General features: G+C 48.5%; 1 protein-coding gene across 1 annotated transcript in view; it reads right to left on the bottom strand.

Moving 5' to 3' along the window:
- LINGO2 (leucine rich repeat and Ig domain containing 2) overlaps positions 1 to 24637 on the bottom strand; it is a 3888832-nt gene that overhangs the window by 2656753 nt on the left and 1207442 nt on the right. The window contains exon 5 of the mRNA XM_085641323.1: positions 15524 to 15590. The gene's annotated coding sequence lies outside the window, so the exon portion shown is untranslated. The remainder of the gene's footprint in view (positions 1 to 15523; positions 15591 to 24637) is intronic.

Genomic DNA, 24637 nt, shown 5'->3' with positions numbered 1-24637 from the left:
GGAACGTCCACCGCCTGGACATTGTGTATCGGGATACTGGGTAGTGCTCCATCCAAGGGTGTATGGGCAGTGGAGGCAAGCCTAGATTTATCTACAATGTCATTATTAGAGGAAGTTGCATGGTCAATAGAAGACACTGCAATCTTTTCTAGCAGGGACGTGTTAGCAGATACCATACTCTCTAGCTTCTCAAGTGAGGAGGCGAGACGCGTAACTCGCTCTAATAATGGGAGGAGTAGTGATTTAAATAACTTCTCTATAGGCTTGAGAAGATCGAAGGTAAAAGAGTCTGCGTTGGATTGAACGGGGGGAGGGAACGGGGACTTCAATCCACCAGATGCCAAATGTAAACTAGCAGACGTAGCAGGGTTTTGAGCTTCACAGGTAGGTGCAGATTTGTGAGGATTGGACACTTTGGGGATTTTGGCTCGTTTCCCCTTAGGGGGTGCTCCCATACGTTTCCTTTTACTTGGGATGTGCCTGGGCTTGGGGACCTGGATCATTGTTCCTGTAGTTTGCTGGTCAGTGGTAGGTGGCGGGATATCAGTACTATCAGTGGTTTGGTCACCACTGGAATCAGGGATGCTAGTTATCTCCTGGATATCCACCAACGGGCAATGATCAAGGGTTTCCGGCAGTGCATTTAAAGTATCACCAGACAAAGTGGAAGGAAGTTGAGGTTGGCTGTTTTCAGGCGAGACAGCTAACATAATATTGCCAAGGGATGATCTTTTGGCAGAAAGTTCTAGGGACAGTCTTTTTTCCGTTAACAAAATTTCGTGTTCAAGAACACGAGCAGCTCTGGTTATAAAATTGTCAAGGGTCCCTGTAACCTGGCCCCCTACGCTGTTCCTGGCCACCTTCCTGCCAGACCTTAAGGAGGTCATGATTTGGGGAATGAACAAACAGGCGAACAAACTCACAGAATGGGAAACAGATGAACCTCCGATTGAAACAGGAAGATAAATATCACTACAAATGTCCAGCACACACTACAATGTTTATACACAAGATATGGGCGACCAATGCTATGTAAACAGGACACCGGTTGGCAAAGGCGCTTGTACTCACAGTACCAGCTGGGTAAGTGACCTGTACGAGACGGCTCGAATTAGGGAGGGGGCCCGCCCCGACCACAGCCGCCCACGAACGGCCACAAACGGCCCGCTCTTTGTCCGGTCTTCGTCCGGGCTGCGTCCCGCGCTGCGGGAGTAGGATATTGTTTTGAAGCCTCAGGAGGGCGGGGGGCGGGCCAGCAGGGAGAGCGGACCGGAAGCTCTCCGTCGGTCTTGCAGGGACTTCTGGGAATTGAAGTCCCCGCACGCTCGCAGCCCTGCTGCTACTACACGCCAGATGCCGCTTTTCTTCCTCGGTGATCCTCACAGGTGTCAGATGAGATCCCCTCCACAAGACGGGCGAAGGGGCACCCGCGAAGCGGGTGCGCCGAGAAGTAGACAGGTTCCAAGTAAGTGACAGGTGAGCCGGCAGTTAGCAATTTGACCAAAGTGACCCACTCGTCTAGCTACAGACTAGTGATTTGAAGCCTCAGGAGGGCGGGGGGCGGGCCAGCAGGGAGAGCGGACCGGAAGCTCTCCGTCGGTCTTGCAGGGACTTCTGGGAATTGAAGTCCCCGCACGCTCGCAGCCCTGCTGCTACTACACGCCAGATGCCGCTTTTCTTCCTCGGTGATCCTCACAGGTGTCAGATGAGATCCCCTCCACAAGACGGGCGAAGGGGCACCCGCGAAGCGGGTGCGCCGAGAAGTAGACAGGTTCCAAGTAAGTGACAGGTGAGCCGGCAGTTAGCAATTTGACCAAAGTGACCCACTCGTCTAGCTACAGACTAGTGATTTGAAGCCTCAGGAGGGCGGGGGGCGGGCCAGCAGGGAGAGCGGACCGGAAGCTCTCCGTCGGTCTTGCAGGGACTTCTGGGAATTGAAGTCCCCGCACGCTCGCAGCCCTGCTGCTACTACACGCCAGATGCCGCTTTTCTTCCTCGGTGATCCTCACAGGTGTCAGATGAGATCCCCTCCACAAGACGGGTGAAGGGGCACCCGCGAAGCGGGTGCGCCGAGAAGTAGACAGGTTCCAAGTAAGTGACAGGTGAGCCGGCAGTTAGCAATTTGACCAAAGTGACCCACTCGTCTAGCTACAGACTAGTGATTTGAAGCCTCAGGAGGGCGGGGGGCGGGCCAGCAGGGAGAGCGGACCGGAAGCTCTCCGTCGGTCTTGCAGGGACTTCTGGGAATTGAAGTCCCCGCACGCTCGCAGCCCTGCTGCTACTACACGCCAGATGCCGCTTTTCTTCCTCGGTGATCCTCACAGGTGTCAGATGAGATCCCCTCCACAAGACGGGCGAAGGGGCACCCGCGAAGCGGGTGCGCCGAGAAGTAGACAGGTTCCAAGTAAGTGACAGGTGAGCCGGCAGTTAGCAATTTGACCAAAGTGACCCACTCGTCTAGCTACAGACTAGTGATTTGAAGCCTCAGGAGGGCGGGGGGCGGGCCAGCAGGGAGAGCGGACCGGAAGCTCTCCGTCGGTCTTGCAGGGACTTCTGGGAATTGAAGTCCCCGCACGCTCGCAGCCCTGCTGCTACTACACGCCAGATGCCGCTTTTCTTCCCCGGTGATCCTCACAGGTGTCAGATGAGATCCCCTCCACAAGACGGGCGAAGGGGCACCCGCGAAGCGGGTGCGCCGAGAAGAAGACAGGTTCCAAGTAAGTGACAGGTGAGCCGGCAGTTAGCAATTTGACCAAAGTGACCCACTCGTCTAGCTACAGACTAGTGATTTGAAGCCTCAGGAGGGCGGTGGGCGGGCCAGCAGGGAGAGCGGACCGGAAGCTCTCCGTCGGTCTTGCAGGGACTTCTGGGAATTGAAGTCCCCGCACGCTCGCAGCCCTGCTGCTACTACACGCCAGATGCCGCTTTTCTTCCTCGGTGATCCTCACAGGTGTCAGATGAGATCCCCTCCACAAGACGGGCGAAGGGGCACCCGCGAAGCGGGTGCGCCGAGAAGTAGACAGGTTCCAAGTAAGTGACAGGTGAGCCGGCAGTTAGCAATTTGACCAAAGTTTTGTTAGTTAATATATTTGCTTCATTTCTGTAGAATATCCTGGTACTACACCTTCCTTTCCTGAACTCGAATACGCAGCTCACGGCTTTGAAAGTCTGGGATACCACATGAGAGTCAGTTATCTTTCCCAGCCACTAAGTGACCTAATTTTTAAATTGTGTAATTACACCGTATGTCATCAATTATCGTACAAGCATATTTGTCAGTAGAATCATAGCAAATATGAACATAATGTAATTAGTTAAACAAATGGTATACATGACATTCCACACAATTTATATTACGTTTACCAATACAAACTTTTATTCAACTATTACATTTTTCACGAACATTTTTTCCATCATGTTACTATTGCACTTCACTGTGTAATAAGCACTAGGATAACAAAAGAAACATAGCAATTTATTTGGGGTGATGGAGCAGGTACAGCAAATTTTTGTATACCTCCTCTTTTTTGCATGTAAAGACTAACTATATAGCTTACTAATTATAATTTTACTAACAGTGTGGTGTGTTATTCTAACTCAACCTTTTGCATACACAAATTACACGTGGGAAATTGCTATTTGCATGGCAAAATAACTCTAATGATTAAAATACGTGCGCATATTAATAGTAGTATATGTGGTAATTAGATATCGCATGATTTATATTGCTTACATGATGTTTGCATTCCTGATTGGATCCTAAAGGTAAATATTATCGCTTTAAATGTCGCTATATGCTAGGAAAATACTAATACATAAAGGGATTAGTGAGGGTATAACATTAGAATCATCATTTCTTTGTATTAATTTTTCTTTTGTTATGTTATGTTATGTTAACGGGTTTTGTAAAGCGCCTGGTTACACTATAACAGTGTGTCCCCGCGCTGCGGTGGAGCAGCAAGAGCAGATACTAAGGTCTATATGTGGGGGAATAGAAGAGTCTTAAGCTTTTTCCTAAAAATACCTTCAACTGGTTCCAGTCGGAGGCACGCCGGTAGTTTATTCCAGGATTGGGCCGCCAAGAGTCGAAAAGAGCGGCCCCCCATCCTGGCTCTTTTTATCAAGGGGACACAGACTAAGCCCAGTCCCTCAGACCTGAGGCGACGGGCGGGAGTGTAGGGGGTGAGAAGGTTAAGCAGGTAGGCAGGAGCGGTCCCCTGCATAATGCGATAACACACACATAATGCCTTAAAGCGTGCTCGTTCCCGGATAGGGAGCCAGTGTAGGGAGGCAAGAGCCGGCTTAGAGGGAGCTCTCATAGGGCGCTTCAGGACTAGACGGGCCGCTGCGTTCTGAACGCATTGGAGTCTCTGTGTGCACCTTTCTGTAGCCCCCAGAAAGAGAACATTCCCATAATCAAGACGGGAAGTTACAAGTGCGTGAATCATGGTCTTCCTGGCTGCAGTGGGTAATATATCAAGGGTTTTCCTAAGTTTTTTAAGGATTCCATAACATGTGCCAGCAACCCGTCTGGTGTGGTAATCAAACGAGAGGTGGGTGTCCATCCAGACCCCAAGATTTTTTGCCTGGGCACAAGGTATAGGAGTAGGGCCCAAATCTTGCGGCCACCACGCAGACGACCAGACGGAAGGGGCTTTCCCTACTATCAACACTTCGGTCTAATTGCCGTTGAGTTTTAGACAGTTTATATCCATCCAGGCTGCAAGTTCTTGGAGGCACGCCACCAGGTTGGGAGCTGCCGATTGTTGGTCTTGAGTCAAGGACACAACCAGCTGGGTGTCATCGGCATAGGACACCACACCAACCCCAAAGCCTTCCGCAATCTCAGCTAGGGGAGCCACGTAAAGATTAAAAAGGGTAGGGCTTAGGATTGAGCCCTGGGGGACTCCCTGTTGCAGTGCCATCACTTTAGAATAGAATTTCCCCTGCCTCACCTGGAAGCTACGATTGGTCAAAAAAGAAGTGTGCCAACCCAAAGCCTTCCCAGATAGACCTCCCCTCTTCAAACGATCAACCAATATCTTATGGGCCACAGTATCAAAGGCCGCACTGAGGTCGAGCAGGATCAGGGCGGCAGTCTGGCCCGCGTCCACAAATTGCCGGATGGTCTCTGTGGCCAGAAGGAGGGCGGACTCTGTCGAATGACAAGAGCGGAAGCCCGACTGGGTGGGGTGCAGAAGATGGAATTTCTCAATGTGCGCCGTGAGCTGCTGGTTGACCACTTTCTCTGCGATCTTGGCAAAGTATGGAAGAAGGGAGATGGGTCGTAGGTTCTCCAGGCGCTCAAGGCCTAGCTGCGGTTTTTTTGGGAGGGGAAGAACAACTGCCTCCTTCCAGCAGTTAGGGACTGTACTGGTCTCAAATGAGATCTCCAGGAGATACCTGATGAAGGGTTCCAGAGCTTCTACGCATCCCTCAAGTTTTTTCGGGGAGGCCAGGTCTTTGGGAGACCCTGACTTAACACTCCGACAGATTTTTATCAGAATTTCAGGGGAAGGGATTAAAAAGTTCTCAAGCCTTTCCTCCTGTGCTACAATTATATGGCGAGATGTAGCCCATCTGTCTTGGTCAGCCGGAGCCACAACAGGGAAGGAAGAGTATATTGTTAATACCTTCTCAGAAAAGAATTCCGCTATTTGGTTACAGCGTTCGGCTGAACCTACGGCAGGCGCTACTATAGAGTCTATGGAGGAGATCTCTCTATAGACCTTGAATAATTCTCTAGTAGAATTTTCTGCAGATCTGATTCTTTCTTGGTAATATTCAGCCTTGATTTTCCTGATAAGCCTACGATAGGCTTTCAGCGATGTTTTGTATTCATTTCTCCCTTGCATGGAGAAGTTCTTCCTCCATAATCTTTCCACGCGTTTACACTCTGCCTTAGCAGTTCTCAGGGCATTATTGAACCAAGGAGCAGATTTTTTGGTTCTGGCTAGTGTTTTACATGCCCAGGGGCAGTTATATTAAGAGCTTCATCTATCCTCCCATCCAGTTCACGACAGGCACTATCGGCGTCCTTCCCCCCGGGCGGGCCCCCCCTCAGGAAGGCACTCAAACCTGTCTGGGGAGAAGCCAGCCCATTTCCGGCAAACTATACCCTCACATGAGTATTCTTTCACCTTCGGGTTGGAGGTCCGGAGCAGGAAAGGGATTAAATAATGGTCCGTCCAGATCAGAGGCAGGGGGGTGCTAACCATCACCTCCTCCCAGTTGGTAAAAATAGGGTCAAGCAAATGGCCCTTCTGATGGGTAGGGCCCGTAACACTGAGTTGAAGTTGCAGTGTCGATAGCTCCTGGCGCAAAGCTTGTGCCATTGCGCAGCCGGCATCCTCCAGATGTAGATTGAGATCGCCTAGCACAATAAGCTTGCTATAGCGGAGAGCTGGTAGGGTGAGGTAGTCTACCAAACTTGATACAAATCGGGATGAGTACCCCGGAGGCCTGTATGCCAGGAGGCCTTTAACAATACACTTGGTATCAATCATGATAGTAAACAGACCGGCCTCACAGTCAATAATGGCAATAGGCTCAAGCTTGCACTGAATATCATGTTTAAAAATGATAGCCACGCCACCTCCCCTACCGGAATCCCTGTCAATATGGTTAATAGAATACCTTACTGGCAGAGCTTCGAGGAGTTCAGGAGCAGCGTCCTCGTCCAGCCAGGTTTCGGTGAGAAACAAAATATCGACCTGATTCTCAGTCAAGAGGTCGTAGATCTCTAATCTATGTTTCTTGAGAGAGCGGCAGTTAAGAAGACCGCAGGTTAGAGTGGGTGAGCCCATCTTTCCCTCAAGCGTGGTGTTAAATTTAAAGGGTGTTTGTTTCGCTTAAGTTAGCATTTGGGCCTACCACAAAATGGAGTCGAAAATCGAGTTCAGTAGTGGCCACCGTCTCGTGAGCGCGACACCTACTGCGCAGACTCGGATGGCTCCGTGAACTTCCTAAAGGCCCAAGCACCCATTGTCCTCGGTCAAGGATAGGATCTTGGTGGACTGCCAAACCCCCGGACAGTAAAAACCGGTTTAAAATGAACAATTGGATCATACAAGCAAACCTAAAAACATTGCAACATAAGGACTATGTCATCGACGGAAGTGAACCAGCAAAATCCATGAGAAACCATAATGAACAAAAATCGGACGTTTTCGATCAGCCAATCACAGACTTTTCCGCCTAAAAATGTTTCATATTATCCCGAAATTTATTATAAAAAGAGTAGTAGAATAGGGAGGGGCGTTCTTCTTGCTCTTCTTGTTCCAGCTTTTCCTGGCTTGTTCTGATTTCCTGACATCTATGCTGGCGAGGACAGATGCTTGCACGATTTCTGGTCCTATGGAGATCTTTGGGACTGTAACGTGCTGAGCAAAGAACTTTCGGACTTTGAGCTTTGGCCTGCTTTATTTGGACAATTTAACGATTAATTTGATTATGCAGAGCCAATAAATTAGAGAAAATCCAGATAGCAAGAATAGGTAAATATAATGACCAGCGATTTGAATTAATTGATCCAGAAATTCTAAAACTTTTGATGAAACAAATGCTAATATTAATTGCAAGAAAAAATTAGATAAACAAATATTGATTAACAGAAATTTTGAGTTTGTGGTTTTTCGTTAAAGAGAATAAAGGATTCTGAGTCTTAAAATGTGTTTTAGCTGGTTCTAAATCACCATCAACCAATCCAACTAATTGGTCCGTCGACCAAGTGGATGGAGTGCCTTGATGTTTGAGATTAGGAATCAATAGGTGGCGAATTTTAATGTATATTCTGTAAAATAACGTTCCTTCCCTGTAGGTTATAAGGTACTCCCCCACATGTAAAGCGCGATATCATCATCCCTCCTGTGTGCAGACTCGTGAGTGGAGACGTGTGAGTGTTGGTGTTATGGGCCCCACCAATGACTACATGTGTGAATGAGCTAGTGTGAAGTTGGGTCTGCGACGCAGGGATGATAGATGTGTATATGTAAATTCCCTCTTTTCCTCCGGTCTCGCGCTGGATCAGTTTTTCTGATAGCAGAATGATGGTTTTATTGCATTGATTTGGTGATTATTGCTTATTGATTTGATTATTGCTTATTCATTTTCCTATTTAGAATATTGATTATTGATTGTGGATGTTGGATAAGTATTGGTTTATGTATTAACACTCTATGTTGAGTCGCGTTGCGTTCTATGTTGTTTGACGACTTCTGGGATGTATGAAGTCGGACGTTTGTAATGATTCCGTAGTAAGGCAGATTGTTCGCTGCTCTTGGGAAAGACGGAATTATTGCTGCCCTGTAGGTACACGGGGAAAACGTGTGACAATTGAAGTTGCACGACGCATTGTCTGGGTTCGATTTGGTAACATCGTCGTGTGTTGCCATTAGGGATATTTTCTGTATGAAAGAAGTGTATGGGTCGCGAAGGCCACCTGTGAAATTTTGCTCTTAAATACCAGGAGCCCAAAACGCACTCTATTTACGCTTATCACTGAAAAGGTAATAGGTGTTTCCTAAGCTTGTTAGAAGGATAAAGTAGAGGGAAGTGCTACTTTATTAACAAGTGTAATAATTCTGTAGTAGGGCAGATTGTTCGCTGCTCTCGTGAAAGACAGGATTCTGTGTGAATTAACTACATTTTCCGTATGAATGTGTGTAAATGAAATAGCATTCAGGTTAATTGTGAAACTCTGGTTTTAATTCTCAAGAGCATTGGGTCTCCAACAGGTGTTTTATTTCTAGAGAAACGGTTAGCTAATGCTCGCTAGAAGGGTAAAGTAGAGGGAAGTGCTACTTTATCAACGGATGTAATGATTCCGTAGTAGGGCAGATTGTTCGCTGCTCTTCGGAAAGACGGAATTCTTGTGATAAAGGTCAAGACTATCCTTTTGTTAGCGAAACAGATAATGGTGGTGTTTTTTATGTCGTTACTCCGGTCTCCTCCGGTCTCGCGCTGGATCAGGGGCCTGGCAGTTTCTTTTCCAGTTAGCATAGCACTTAGTTTATTATATACATATTTCTATGCCACCTTATCAAAGTGCGCATTAGTGAAGAAAAACACTGCTATTTCGCACTCCCAAGGGCAGACAATGAAAGGCATATTGATTGACTGAATGCAAAATAATTTCAAACCCTACGTTTAATTATTCAGTCTGATGGCCAAATAAAATTGGACCCCAAGAAGTGTTTCAGTAATAGTTGTTCCTTATGAACATCTCTGTCCGCTTTTATTGAAGATGGACACATTTTTGTGCAGCTGTATTTTTGTAATGCTGTATTCGAGACTAATTTATAGAACCACTTGAGAGTATTCTTGGTCTACAGGTGGACACGAGGAAAGAAGAGCTTTTGTATATGGGGACATACTTAATATCTTTTCAATTCGGGTCAACCTCTAGTACACTGCAGGGCATGCTACTAAATTGTCTTTTCAGCTGGAATACCCCTGCCAGAAGTGATAAACAGTTCAAATAACAGATCAAATACAAATTTGAGAGCCACATAGGCGTCATCTACAGCTGCGACCAACCACCACATAGAAAATGTTCTCCTTTGCTGTTGCTCTTTGAGACAGAGACGCAATTGGAAGCCTTTAGAAGGAAAACTATTCTGATAGGTGCTGGAGAACGAGCAGAGAATTTTAAGATCCATGTGTGGCGTGTCTCTGCTCTATATGTGTGTGCTTGTGTGTGTGCATGTGTAGTGTGTGTGCTGAGATATATTTTTCAATGTAATATTACCACTGACCTATTTCTAAAATAATTATATTATCAACCTGCAGGACAATTGCTAGTCACATTATTTTGGTGAGTACATGTCTTGTTCCTCTTACAATCATATCTGTAATTTGTACGTTTGATTGGTTTCATGCAATTTTATAGAGTTGGGGAGACTTTCATTATACTTACCTATGTTAAATGGCATGATTCGCCATCAATGACAGAAATATTAGCTCAGTAACCTATTAATGTCACACACTTAAAGACTGTGTTTCCCAGGAAGCTTCGTTTTTCAAAAGGAATGGCAAACAAGAGAGGAAAACTGGATGATCTAACATGTTACATCCACAGATGAAAGAGATGTTGCCTCAGTTCATGGAAACAGCCAACAAAAATAATACAAAATTGAACAATACTAAGGAAGTTCAGATGATAATATCATATGTTTCTTTAAACCCTTGCGTGCATGTCGACCAATGGCTGATGCACGCACACTCGCCCCAGTGCATCCGTCGGTCATTGGCCAACACCGGGGATGGCTACAAAGGAACTTCCGGTGCAAGGGACCGGAGGGTTCCTATCCTTTTCCTTTGGCTGAGGGAGATGCAGAATTGCTTCCACGTCCCTAGCCGTCCCGACTTCCATCTGTAGCGTTGGCAAGCAGTGAGGTGCACCGACTTCACATTTTCACAACCTTCGTGGACAGGAGTTGCAGGTGAACGTCCTTTCCTACTCCAGTGGGGAAATAATGGCCAAAAAGGCCTCCCCAGCTTTCAGGAAGGCCTCGTTTGAAAAGGAGAGTCTCCCCTTCCAAATGAGACCTTCCTGAAACGGTTTACTGGCTGTAGATCACGGCCGTACCGTGATTTACATCCAGGAAACCCCACTAGACACCAGGCCTCTTAGTTTGGGGAGGGGGTCGTCCCGCATGTTATTTATTTTTTTTAAATGCTCGCACCTACGAGTATTATTATGAATTTTTTAAAGATATATTGAAAAGCATGAAATTGTCCAGGAGGGTCGATCCCCATTGAAATGGGCCGGTCCCTCATCCCAGGGGCATATTTTATTTAAAAAAGGAGGATAAAATTTATTTTAAAATGTGATGGTGTTGTGTGTGGACTGCTGCTTGGTTGGTGGTGTGTGTGGACTGGCACTTGGCTGTCAGTGTGGGTGGACTGGTGCCGGCCTGGCAGTGTGCATGGACAGGAACTTGTCTGGTGTTGTGTGTAAACTGGCACTTGGCTGGCAGTGTGTGGGGACTGGTGCTTAGCTGGCAGTGTGCATGGAGTGGTGCTTGGCTGGAGGTGTGTGTGGACTGATGCTTGCCTGTTAGTGTGGAATGACTCGTGTTAAGCTGCTGGTGTGTGTGGCTGGCAGTGTGTGTGGACTAGCGCTTCGCTGGCAGTGTGTGCAGGTTGGCACTAGGCTGGCAGTGTTCATGGACTGATGCTTGGCTGGTGGAGGGCGTGGACTGTGGTGTGTTGGTGGCTTGTAGCCATGTCTATTGACTTGCTTGAGGTGTGTCTGTCAGTTGTCTGATGTTTGGGTGCTTGGTGGGTGATTGGTGTGTTAGTCCTGCTGGCATATGAGAATGAGGGGCCTTGAATGGTTCTGTTTGTAAATGTAAGTGTTGTGTTGTGTTGGGCCTGCAGCTGGCAGTGTGAATGGTTTTCTGTGTGTAATGCATGAAAGGCATGCGAATGGACTGTATAGCCTTTGGTGCTTTGTCATGGCTTTACAGTTCATGAGCTCTAAGGCGGTGGTTCTCTGATATGATGTTGAAATTATTACCAAAGGATTTCACAGATTTTATTTTGTAAAATCATTGGTAAATAAAGTTTTTTAATGAAACATTTACTTACTTCATTGCAAATCCAACCAGTATGCTTGTGATTGACTAGTGGATGGGTGTGCAATAACGTTTTAGTGTTTTTCTGTTTTTGTCATCTGTGCATACTCTCTCTGTAGTGAACACCTTCTGCCTACACATATTTTAGGAAACTGGTCACTAAAGTAATATGTGGTATGTTTTGTGTGGATCTCACAAGGTTTACATACCCAGAAGCCCTTGAAAATTTGATTAATTGACAAAAACATATTTTTCCTCACATTTCTGTGTGGGAGAGTTGTGGGATGACCATATCTGCACAAATTTCCTACCTCCCACCATTCACCCAGGTCTCCAATAAAAAAGGCTACCTCACTTCTGTGGGTTAGCCAAGTGCCTGCAACAGGGAAGGGCACAATCGTTTTGTGAAAAAATCAAAATCATTGATCGCAAAACAACCTGATTTTGCAAGGGGGACACCATGTTTTTGTTCAAGGGCTTGGTGGCCATTTGGGAAACCTACCAAACCAAGACATTTCAGAAAACTGGACACCCGGGGAAGTCAAGGGAGGTGGGGCTTGCATGGATCCCCCAATGTTCTCTTCATCAGAATCACCTGCAAAACCTCAAATTTAGCTAAATGGTCATGTTTTCCTCATATTTCTGTGTAGGAAAGTTGTGGGATCACTGGGCTGGCACAAATTTCCTGCCACCCAGCATTTCCCCACGTCTCCTGATAAAAATGCTGCCTCACTTTTGTGAATGGGCAGTGTCCACGATAGGGAAGGGTCCAAAACATATTTTGAAGACATCAAAATGATCACAAAACTAACTGGTTCTCCAAGGGGGACACCTGCGTTTTTGGTCCCAGGCTCAGCGGCCTTCTGGGAAACCTACTAAACCCAGACATTTCTAAAAACTAGACACCCGGGGGGGAGGTCAAGAGAGGTGTGGCTTGCGTGGATACCCCAATGTTTTCTTCCTCAGAATCCCCTGCAAACCTCAAAATAGCTAAATAGTCATATTTTCCTCATATTTCTGTGTGGGAAAGTTGTGGGATCACTGGGCCGGCACAGATTTCCTGCCACACAGCATTCCCCCTGGTCTCCTGATAAAAATGCTACCACATTTGTGTGGGTCAGCCAAGAGCCTGCATCAGGGAAGGGCCCAAAATGTATATTGGAGACATCAAAATTGTCTATCACAACACAACCTTTTTTTGCAAGGGGGGGCACCTGCATTTTTGGTTCCGGGGCGCAGCAGCCATCAAGGGGAACCTAAAACCCCAGCCATCTCTGAAGCTTACACACCCGGGGGAGTCCAGAGAGGTGTGGCTTATGTGGATCCCCCAACATTTTCTTACCCCAAATAATCTGAATCCCCTTCAAAACTCAATATTAGCTAAAAAGTCACATTTCCTCACATGTCTGTGTGGTAAAGTTGTGGGATCAGCAGGCCGGCACAAATTTCCTGACAACCAGCATTCCCACAGGTCTTGCGATAAAAATGCTACCTCAATTGTTTGGGTTGGCAAAGTGCCCGCGACAGGGAAGGGGAATCTAGGGAGGTGTGGCTTGCCTGGATCCCCCAATGTTTTGTTAATCAGATTACCTTGCACATGTGAAATGTTGATTAAAACCACTAATTTTCCTTGCATTTCAGTGACGTAAACTACAAGATTGTGCAGGGATCCACAAACTTCCTACCACCCAGCGTTCCCCCACTTGTCCTGATAAAAACACTGCCCCACCATTGTGCCTGGGCCTAGTGCTCACGTCAGGAATGGCATACAACAATGTCTCAACAGATAATACTTCAATGACAATTTGTACTAAGTAAATTAATTTATAGAAAAAGGCAAAATAATAGAGAAAACACCAATGGTAGACTAACACGGTCTGTATTCAATAGTGGGTATAGGCAATAGATAAGACAGCAATGGTATGGTCACTCATAAGTAAGTGCAATCAACACAAAAGTGCACACAGTGCACATGAAAAGGTGAACGGTGCATGTGAGGCACGTGACAAGATGAAAGCAAACAGTGAGAGGGCATTACTTAAAATGGTACATAACATGAATATTGAGTGGATTTATTTTACAGAAGCACGTTAAGTGCCAGAGGCAGTAAGTCCACTGAATTCTAATGACGGTGTTTCGACAAGTGTTACGTCAGGTCATCATCAGGACAAGGATTACACAAATCATTTGAAATTGTCTGTTAGAAGGAAGAAAGGAAGAGGGAAAGGATAAGCGAGGGTCCCAGAGTGAATACACAAGCCAGAGAGACAATATTAGACTGGCTGGTAGGTACCTGGGCATAGTCTGTATGCCTGTAAGGAGAAAAATAGGGCTTCTGTTAATTACATGGATAGGGAGTTAATATTTTACATAACACAACACATGCCATAAGCATGGCCACCATGCCACTCTGATGAGGTGTGTTGCTGAATTGACAGAAGGAACATCTAGGGCCTTATTATGAGTCTGGAGGGCCCGACTATTATGCCTAGGGAAGTCGGGCCGCCCTGCGACAATCTCATCCACTGCAACTGCCAGGGAACCGCCGTTCTCTGGTGGTTATGCTGTGTCCTGAGGCCGCTATATGCTTGGCGTGGCTGCTGCGGCCCTGCCAAGCATATTATGAATTTCCTCACTGCCACACTGTTCATGGCTGTGGGACTGCCATAAAATGTGTGGCAGTGAGGAAATAAAGGGCTCCCTTGTGCCTCCCGCCATGTGGAGGCACACAAGAGGGCACAACCTGTGTGCATGCCCCCCAGTACCTGCACGGCGTGGACTGGAGCAGTCCATGCTGCAAAGGTACTGCCATTGACATTCCCATTGAGGTGCCTATATCATAGGCACCGCCCTGGGACCGCCAAAGTACCGCCCGCCAGACAGGAGAAAACTCCTGATCTGGCAGGTGGTTCTTACACGGGTTTGGCAGTGTGGGAGTGGGGCGGTCCCGCTTCCGCACCGCCAAACTTTTAATAAGGCCCCAAGTCCATGGGTTTATTGGGAAATCGATCAGGTCTTCAGTTTTTAAATAATGGACAAGTAATATTTCCCACAAATACAGGAGGGGTGAGAACAGAATGAATGGGAAATGATTGGGAAAGAGAAAGAAAGCGCAAGAGATAGCGATAGTGGGAGGGAGTGGGAGAGAGCAAACGTGAGGGAGAAATAGTGAGGGACAGTGTGTAAGAAAACGATCTAACGATTTAGAAAGAGAAAGTGAGAGACAAATTGAGAAGGAGAAAAAAGACAGAGGGAGAGGGAATAGACCGAGATAGAACTCCAGAGAGAACGGGTGAACAAGAGTGAGAAAGAAACATAGAGGAAGACAGAGATAGTTTAAACGAGAAAAAAGACAGGGAAACAAAGCGAAAGACAAATAGAAAAAAACAGAGCGAGAGCTAGAGAAGGGGGAGAGGGCAGACAGATAAATAAGCAAATGCATTTATCAGTGTCGCCTAAAGATAGGCAGGGGACTTGAGAATATATCTACATCAAGGGTAACGAGCAAGGAAAGGGCTTTAAATAAGGAGTGCATATCTTTTTGTAGTTGTGTGGCGTGTTCTCTCAGAAATGTTATGCATATGCAAAATAAAGCAGCTTCAGTGATCATATTCTGGAAATGTACTCATCACGCGCTAATATTTTTCTGTTAGCTAACAAGGAACGAACAGCCTTTGAAGATCTTTGCATACGCAGCAACTTGGCAGCGTGGGCTACTTAGATGGACTCTTTGGCCCTGGGCTGCGAAAGATGCTGAAATCAGAGGCACTTCAACGCGAAATGAGTGAACAAGCAAACAAAAGTGCTGACCGGGCTTCCCACCTTACTGTGCGTTCCATGGGACTTAACATATTAGGGCATTCAGAGCTGCAACAACAAACGTTTTAACTGCGCAATCTGCAGTCCCCAGGCAGATGCGCTTCCCGCGCTTTAATGGGCCCTACCTGCTTTCGAAAACCGTTCTCCGGCGGCGAAGGCGCGCGGCGCTGTGGAGGCTCTGAAGTCATCCGCCTGAAGAAGAAGGAAAAAAAAGCTGTAACAAACGGCTTTAATAGATATGCATCCTGACCTGTGCTTTGTTTGCTAAGCGGCAAAACACAAGCTAAGCAGAAAAGCCCATGCTGCCTGTGTCGGCCAAAAGCACTTCCTACCGCGATGCAATGCATTCAATTTATCACCCATAAAGCTGCCAATTAAAAATGCAAACACAACATGAGTGCGCGAGGGAGCGGGTTGGCCGCATAACGCGCGCATCCCTAAGTGAGGACGACCCTGATTAGCCTTTTTAAATTCGAAAAATATACAATGCGCTCTGCAGCTTGGTGCTGGTTTTAGTAGCTGCCTCCAAAATGTGCGATAGAGGATCTTTCCATTCAATGCCTACAGCCCATAAACAGTCATAGAGTTTAGGGCAATGAGGGTAGAAGGGCTGGCCTAGACTGTCAAAGTGGGGACGGAGAAAGTAGAGAACCTTTTTTCTGTGTGACAGAAAGACCCTACGATGATATACAGAGGTACACCATCGCCTCCTGACCACGTTGTACATGTCACCCAGGGTGATTTATATGCCCTCTGTTAGCTGGAGGACTGCACACTGCGGTGATTTATGTGCATCAGCAACGCAGCAGCTTGCAGTCCATGCACCACCCAAAGTCATATGACATGCTAGCAGAGGATGGATATTCCCTTCTAAAAGAATATGAGAGCCAGTCATGTTTCCGGAAATAGACTCGCGAGCCACCACGTCTATCTCACGAGCCAACCCGATGCTATGGAGCAATGCAACACTGCATAACTGAAAAGCAGTGTAGACATTTTGTGAGATGTACCTGTGTCCGAGCTATTTATTTTCAAACAGGAGGGCGCATTCTGTACAAATATGTACCTGATGCCAGGGGTCAATACAATGAGAGTTGTTGTTTCATGGCAGGAAAGAAACCTGAACGAGCGCCTGCTACTTTACTTAAGTTCGTTTTTTTTCCTTTCTTGCTTTTTCTTCAAAGGCGCTCCGAGGTTTTTAGTTCCATACCTGCGCCAAAGCTTGTAGCTGGGGGAGTGTGGTAAAAACCCTCGCAATTACACATGCATTTGCTTATTTGTTATATACTAAATCATATTTTTCTTTCACTACGTTTAGAACATTGAATTTTTTTCTTGAAGCCAACCTTATATATTGGTAACATGAAAACTACGAGCTGCTATTGGAAAGTGATGACCGCAAAGTCTGCTGTATCTGGGTGAAACAGGACTTCTCGAACGGAAACAGGATCCTGTCTGATCCTCCCAGTTCAAATGTTATGAACCTTCTGAAATCTGCCACTGATTTGTCTTTTCTATAAGCCTCGTTCCACAGAAAGCAACCGAAGCCAGTATTGAAATAAATGTGGAAAAACTTGCAATGCTAAAAAAACGTGCTGGTATTTAAGATCAAACAATAGGAAAGCTGCTTGGCAAACGCATGCTAATGATAAACCATGGAACTTTAAATCGCATGAAATATAACATAATGTAACATAAAATGTTTTCTATCAATCAATCAATCAATCAATCAATATGAACTTTATTCGGATAAAAACAGCATATCCATAAAAGTACAGATTTAAAAAAAAAAAAAAAGATCACAGTTCATTTCAGTTAAAAATGGTCTCCGGATTTAATAAACAGATCATAATTATGTAAAATCATTAGATAGATGCATTAAGATTGACAAAATACAATCAAATAAAAACATTTGGGTCGGAAATTTGAAGCTAAAAACCATTTGAATTGGGGGGAGGAGCCTAGCGCGCATCCAAGATGGTCGCGTGAGCACAGGGCACCCCGGACCCTTGCTGCTCCTCGGAATTTATCCTGAGAATATCCTGATGTGGTTTATGGAATCTGGCAGATGAAGACCGGCTGAGCACGTATCTCTTTTCAGAACTCGAATTGGACCTGGGAATCCTGAGTTGTCGTTGTTCGAACTTTTGGGACCCACCCGACGGAGGTGCCCGGGGCGAAGGTGAACCGTGGAGCCGTGTCGTAATTGAACAACAGCGGCTGCAGTGCGGTGCCAGTGGCCGCTCTACCACTTTCGGTTTCACTTTCGGACTTCAGGGGGCTGGCCTGCGAACGCACTTGATGTGGCGGGGTGTTTCCTTGGCCTCTGCACGAGGCCTTGTCTCCACCTGCCACTAGTGTGCCCATCGCCTTGGGTCCCCCCGCACCGCTATATTGTGGTCCCTGGTGAGGCGCTGGTCTGCGGTGCCGGTGCCCCTACGACTCTTGATCGGCGGTCCCCTTCGGTGTCCGTGACCACATGGGGCGCAAGGGGGGCCCCGAGGGGCGTAAGACTAAGGCCTCCCTCCGCGGGGGACCGGTCCAGGCCAACAACATGGACCGCTACACTCAGGGCAGAGGGTCCCCTGGAGCGACCGGCCCCCCCCCGGATGCCGCCGGCGGTGGCACGACCGTCTCTCCGGAGCTTTCCCTGCAGGACATCATGGGCGCCATTGATGGCATCAGGGAAACCATCGCCACGCAATACGAGGCCCTGGCCCGTAAAATCGACACGGTGGCAATCGATGTCACCTTAATTCGGGCAGATCTCTCCAAAACTAACGAGAGGGTTCAGGCTCTCGATGCGCGGACCTCCACCCTTGGTGCGGATGTGTCGGACCTGCAGGCCGCGCTTGGTGACATTAAGGCGGTTAACGATCAGATGGCTCGGCGGCTGGAGGACTTCGAGGGACGGGCCCGACGCAACAACATCCGTGTCATAGGCGTACCGGAGTCCTCCGACAACCGCCCGGTTGACCTCCTGGTCGAGGAACTCATCCTCCAACAGTTGGCCCCTGCAGGCCTAAGTAAGTTCTTTGCCGTGGAGCGGGCCCATCGAGTTCCGGGCGGTCGGCCACGGCCGGGGGCCCCCCCGAGGCCTATCGTGGCCAAACTGTTCCACTATAGAGACCGAGATGCGATTCTGCAGGCCTCACGGGTCCACGGCCCGGTTCGTCATGAGAACTCATCCATTAACTTTTATCCGGATTTTACCCAACTTGTCCAGAAACAGCGGATGGGATTCCAGGGGGTGAAGCGTCGTCTCCGTGAACTGGGCCTAAAGTACTCTATGCTCTACCCTGCAAAACTCCGAGTGGAACATGAGGATCGGACTGCCTTTTTTGACTCTCCAGTGGCCGTGAGTGACTGGCTGGACTCGCTGCCGGACAGAGGTGGCCGTCCCGGGCCCTCTGCAGGCGCAGGAGGTGACGGGTCCCCTTTGGAGTGACTTTTGGTCCTTGATTTTGCCATTTTGCACTGTTCAGCTGGGTTTTACTTCTTTTGTTCATTTTGTCTCACTAGGACCTGTGTGGGGGGCGGGCGGGGACGGGTCCCTTTCCTCCTCCGGGGTCTTTTCGTAGAATGGGGTTAGTAGGGCGACAGGCACACTGCAAGTTGGGGGGGTTTTCTGGCCCGCAGGGGTGCAGGGTGGGGGGAGTTGGATTTGGGGGGGGGTTGGGGGGAGGGAGGGGTTGTTTTGCTGTGTGTTTTTTGTTTGCAGGGCGAGGTACTGATTTTTGTCCAGATTCGGGAACTGTGCTACTGACTGGGGGGCCTTTGATCTATTGGAGGGGATGGGGGGGGACGGGTTGAGGCTGTTGTCATGGAACGTCAATGGGTTGGGGGACCGTATCAAACGGGGTGTAGTACTGCAGTATTTGCGTCGTCTGACTCCTGATGTGGTGTTTATCCAGGAGACGCATCTGGTTGGTAATGTTTGTCATGCAATGAACAGGGGGGGATACCGCCTCGTGGCCCATTCTGGTTTCACAACTGGTTCCAGGGGGGTGGGCATTCTCCTGCGATCCTCACTTCCGTTGGATATCACTAGGGTAGTCTCGGATGACAGAGGGCGCTATGTGTGTCTGATTGGGAGGTGGGAGGGGCAGCCCCTTTCCCTGGTCTCAGTTTACGTCCCCCCGGGCCTCCAGAACTCCACCTTCGCGGACTTGGGTCGAATGCTGCTTGAACTTCCGGATAGTCTTTTGCTTATGGGCGGGGACTTTAATTCGGTGGTTTCGGGTGACCTGGATCGTCACCCACCCAGGGCCCTCCCCGCTGCCCAGGCATGGCTTGGTGGACTGCTGGAGACCTTCGGTCTGGTAGATAGTTGGAGATTAATGCATCCGACCCAATGTCAGTACACCTTTCATTCTGGGGCGCATGGGAGTCTTTCTAGGTTAGACTATTTCCTTATGCCCGCGGCACAGACTGGTCGGATACGAGAGGTTAGGCACCTGGCGCGGGGTATCTCCGATCATTCCCCGCTGTGGCTGCTCTTTGACACCGAGTCGCGGTCTGCAGGGCGGATCGCTCCCATCAACCCGTGGTACCTGCGAGACCCTACGACTCGCGACAGCCTGGTTAAGGCTATGGACCAATACTTCCTTGAAAACGAGGGGTCGGTGTCGTCCGCAATGTCCCTGTGGGAAGCCTTTAAAACCGTAATCCGCGGACGCGCCCTCTCCCAGATAGTGGTGGCTAAGAAGCTCAAGAGTGAGGCAGTGGTGAAGCTGGAGACTGACATCTCGGGGCTGGAGTCGGCCTTGGAGACGGGTGTCACTCCGGACGGGCTCCATGCCCTCAGCCTGAAACAGTTTGAATACAGGTCTCTTGTCACTGACGCTGCCAAAACGATGTATAGGGAGCAGCAGGGTCGATTGTATGATGCCGGGGACAAGGCGGGAAAGTTGATTGCGTGGCTGGATAAGAAGGAGAGAGTGAATCGTGTGGTCCCGGAGCTGCGTGTCTCGGATGGAGTGTGTGTGACTGAGCCTGGTGAGATTGTGGAATGTTTCGCTGACCACCTCCGGGCCGTGTACTCCCCGGTGACTGATAGGGATGAGGAAGACTCTTGCCTTCTGCTGAGGGATATTGCTTTGCCCTGCCTGTCCGTCAAAGACCGTGAGCAGCTGGACGCCCCCTTGTCTGTAGATGAAATTGCAACTGCGATTCGGTCCCTTCGTTCGGGCAAGGCGATGGGTCCCAACGGTCTGCCTATTGAATTATATAAGTTGCGCCCGGATAAACTCGCGCCCTTCCTCCGTCGTATGTTTCAGGAGTCCCTTGCGGCAGGCTCCCTTCCTGACGACCAGCGTCTGGCTACGATAGTCGTGATCCCCAAGGACGGTAAGCCACGTGACCGCTGTGCCTCCTATAGGCCTATTTCACTGCTAAACGCAGAGCCTAAAATCCTGGCTAAAGTCCTTCCCAATCGTTTGTTGAGCGTCATCTGCGATCTGATTCATCCTGATCAATGCGGCTTCATCCCTCACCGTAACACCGCTCTTAACTTGCGGCGGCTTCACGGCGCCCTTGCCAGGGCGGAGTACCTCTCCGAACCAGCCGTGCTGGTTTCTTTAGACGCCACGATGGCCTTTGATACCATCGAGTGGCCATTCCTCTGGGCTGTCTTGACCAAATTCGGCTTTGGGGACGGATTTCTTGGCTGGGTGAAGCTTCTTTACACGGGGCCCATGGCTCAGGTGGTGGTTAATGGGCGGGTCTCTCGGCCCTTCGCTCTCGGTAGGGGTACGAGGCAGGGGTGCCCGTTGTCCCCTCTGCTCTTTGCTCTTGCCCTGGAGCCGCTCGCTGCTTGGCTCCGCTGGGAGCCCTCGATCAGAGGGATCCGGTGGGCCCCGGGCTTCGAGGATCGGGTCTCGTTGTATGCGGACGATATTCTCCTGTATCTCACCTCGCCGCGGCAGTCGCTGAATGTTCTCTTTGATGTTCTGACTTCCTTTGGGAGAAATTCGGGTCTAACGATCAACTGGTCTAAATCCTGTGCCTATCCCATCTCCGGCGACCCTCCTCTCTTGCCGCCTCGGCTTCCGATCCAATTATCTCTGTCCGGCTTTAAATACCTGGGAATATACGTCTCGAGGGACCCGGTGGCTTGCTATGAGCAGAATCTCCTGCTTCCACTTCGGCGTTTGAGGGAGGACACGGCTCGGTGGTGTAAGCTGCCCTTGTCCCCGCTGGGTCGGGCAGCACTGTTTAAAATGATGTCCCTTCCCAGATTCCTCTATGCACTTCAGAACTCCTTCGATGTCATTCCTGTGTCCTACTTTCGGGAGGTGGAGAGCCTGCAGAGGAGACTGGTGTGGGACGGACGGGCGCGTATCGCTCTGGCAAAGCTTACTCTCCCCTGGTACGACGGGGGCATCGCGCTTCCCGACATTCGCAGGTATTATTGGGCCTCACAGCTATCGGCCATTAACCATGCCACGTATGCGCCTGGCTTGAATCCGGCGTATGAGATGGATAAATTCCTGCTTCCCGGCGGAAACTATAATAGGGCACTTTATTCCAGCTCGGCTGGACGGACCCTTACGGGCCCTACTAAGATTGCGGTACGGATCTGGAAGGCGGCCAATGTAGCCATGGGCTGGAGTGAGCGATTAACATGTGCTACTCCCCTGTTTGCCTCCGACCGACTGGGAAGCCTCTGGACAACGAAGGGGTTTGAACGTTGGGACACGATTGGTATTAGTAGAGTGGGAGACTTATGGATTAAGGGTGCGGTTAAAACATTCGCGGCGCTCCAGAGCGAATACGAACTTACGGAAAGGGAGTTTTTCCGCTACGCCCAGGTTCGGCATGCCCTGCTCTCTGTTTTTGGGGAGGGGACCAAGATCCCGGCTTCTTCGCCCCTCGAGGACCGCATACTCGATGGTCATGTCCCTGACAGTACTATCTCTTTAATTTATAAAAAACTTATCAATAATCGGGCTGACCTCTTGGTGCGCCTCCGGGAGGCGTGGACGGGGGATGGGGTGGAACTGGACGACGAGGACTGGCAGTCCGCACTGTCGTCCCCCAAGGAAGTCGCCATTCCAGCCCGTCTCCGCCTGGTCCAGCTTAAGATTCTCCACCGGGTGTATGTGACGGGTCCCCGTTTGGTCTCGATGGGATTTTCTGAAGACGGGCTCTGTAAGCGGGGATGTGGGCTCAGGGCCACCTTTCTCCATATCCTTTGGGAGTGCCGCGAGGTGGCTGAATACGGGCGCCGGGTTCATGTGGTCATGGGACAAATCACCGGGGTTGCGCTGCTGCCGGAGGTGCGTCGCTGTGTCCTGAATGTGTGGGAGCCCAATGATTATAACGCGGCTCAGACTCGGTGGGCGGCCCTGGGGAACATGATTGCCAAGAGAGATATAGCGCAGCTTTGGGGTTCCCAGCGGCCTCCCACCGTGTCCGTATGGAAGGAGAACATGGACTGGTGCATGTTCAGGGAGAAGACTGTGTATGTGGCTCGTGGTAAACCGGGGGCATGGGGTAGAATCTGGGGGCAATGGAACGCGTATCGTGGGGGTATCTGTACTCCCCCCCTAGTGGACACCGATATTGCTTTGTCCCCCTGACCCTTGATGGTTCCTTGCGACTTTTGGAATAACCGAATATAGACGTTCCTCCCCCGTGACCCCCCCCCCCGACGTATCAGTACTCCTTCCTCTTGATAGCTATTTGAAGGTCTGAAGTAGAGTCCCCCGGAGGTGGCCGGACCCACACTTTTTGCCCTTATGCCTCGCCTTTTGTTTTTATTTGTTATTTATGTTAAACCTATGTATCCTGCTTCCCTAGGACTATCCGGAGCCATGTACGGGGCTGGGCCCCGGGAGTCGACTACTGCCTTAATAACTGTATGCTCCTTTCTGAATCTAGCGGCCGGCCCTGGTGGTTGTAGGCCCATGCTTGTAATTGATTTATTGTTCAATAAAATTTTCAATAAAAAAAAAAAAAAAAAACCATTTGAATTAACCGGGGTGCATAGAGTTACGGCTGCGCACCGCCGTTTTTAGGAAGAATCCAACCCGAGAACATTATTCATCATCGCTTATGGCTAGCACCATCCCATAGGCTGCCTTATAATCAGTTACATGTCGTACTTTAAAATATGGGATCAGGAATCTTTTAGAGAAAAGTGAATAATAAGAGCAAAAGAATAAGAAATGTAACATTGATTGCTTATGTGTGTTATTACAAGGGCAGTATATGAGATCAAGGTTGGCAGTAAAACCAGTAGGGAATGACAACAAGTATTTCATTGTGTCTGTCCTTAGCCTAAAAAGTAAGCCCCTTTCCCAGCGGCTAATTGGTTTTAGAAGATATCTAAGCATCGCTGGGAACACATTCTCAATAAGCATATATCTAGCAACTGAAGTTTTTTTACATTCGGTTGCTAGTCTTGTTTCTTTATATGATGCATAAAGAGTTTTTTCAAGAGTTTTAGTACTAATAGAGCTGTGATCTAAGGGGTTTAAAAAGAGACATTCCATATTCACACTATTTAGGCTTTTGTGAACTGCTGCCAGCCATGGTATATCCATCCCTTTGTCACATTGCAAACAATCTAAAATGATCTCTCTTGTCAATTGTGCAGCCGGGTTATTCCAGATTCTCAACCAAAAAAAGGTTGGACGAGCCTTAATATAATCCTCTATGTACGGTAGGTTGAGTTCACTATGTAATTTTCTGTTCTGATAGTCATAACTCTGTTACTAAGCTACATAACCTCCCAGGTTCAGAAAAATGGAAATGAGTAAACACAAAGGGGCTTATTCACATGCCCCTTTCGCCACCCGTACCTCACTCTTTCTCATGTTAAAAGTGACGTACTGGCGGCGCAAGGGGCTTGTAAATAAGCCCCAAAGGATTAAAGTAAAACGTTGATGTTAAATTAGTTTTGAAAATGCAGTGATTTGCCTGGAAGAGTAAAGGCCTTGTGAAGGCCTCTTCCATAAACTGCAATGGTAGGCGGAGAACATTGATTGGACAAGGCTGGGGGAAGAGAAATAGTTATGATGTTTTTAAGAATCTAATTTAACATTGAAAATCCTCCTGTTATTCACGGATGCACTTTGTTTTTCGATATAAATAATAAATATTTAAAGTGGATGTTCCCTCATTACACCTCCCTTTCAACTCACTCCAGATTCTGCCAAAAAACAACAGCTGCATCTGACTTTCTTCTTTCTTGGTTGCATCAAATGCAGACACTTAGGGGCGATTCCGATTTT

Source organism: Triturus cristatus, chromosome 2_2 (genome assembly GCF_964204655.1).
Source record: "Triturus cristatus chromosome 2_2, aTriCri1.1, whole genome shotgun sequence".
In the NCBI taxonomy this organism is placed as follows: Eukaryota; Metazoa; Chordata; class Amphibia; order Caudata; family Salamandridae; genus Triturus; species Triturus cristatus.
This window is presented reverse-complemented; position numbering and strand designations above follow the sequence as displayed.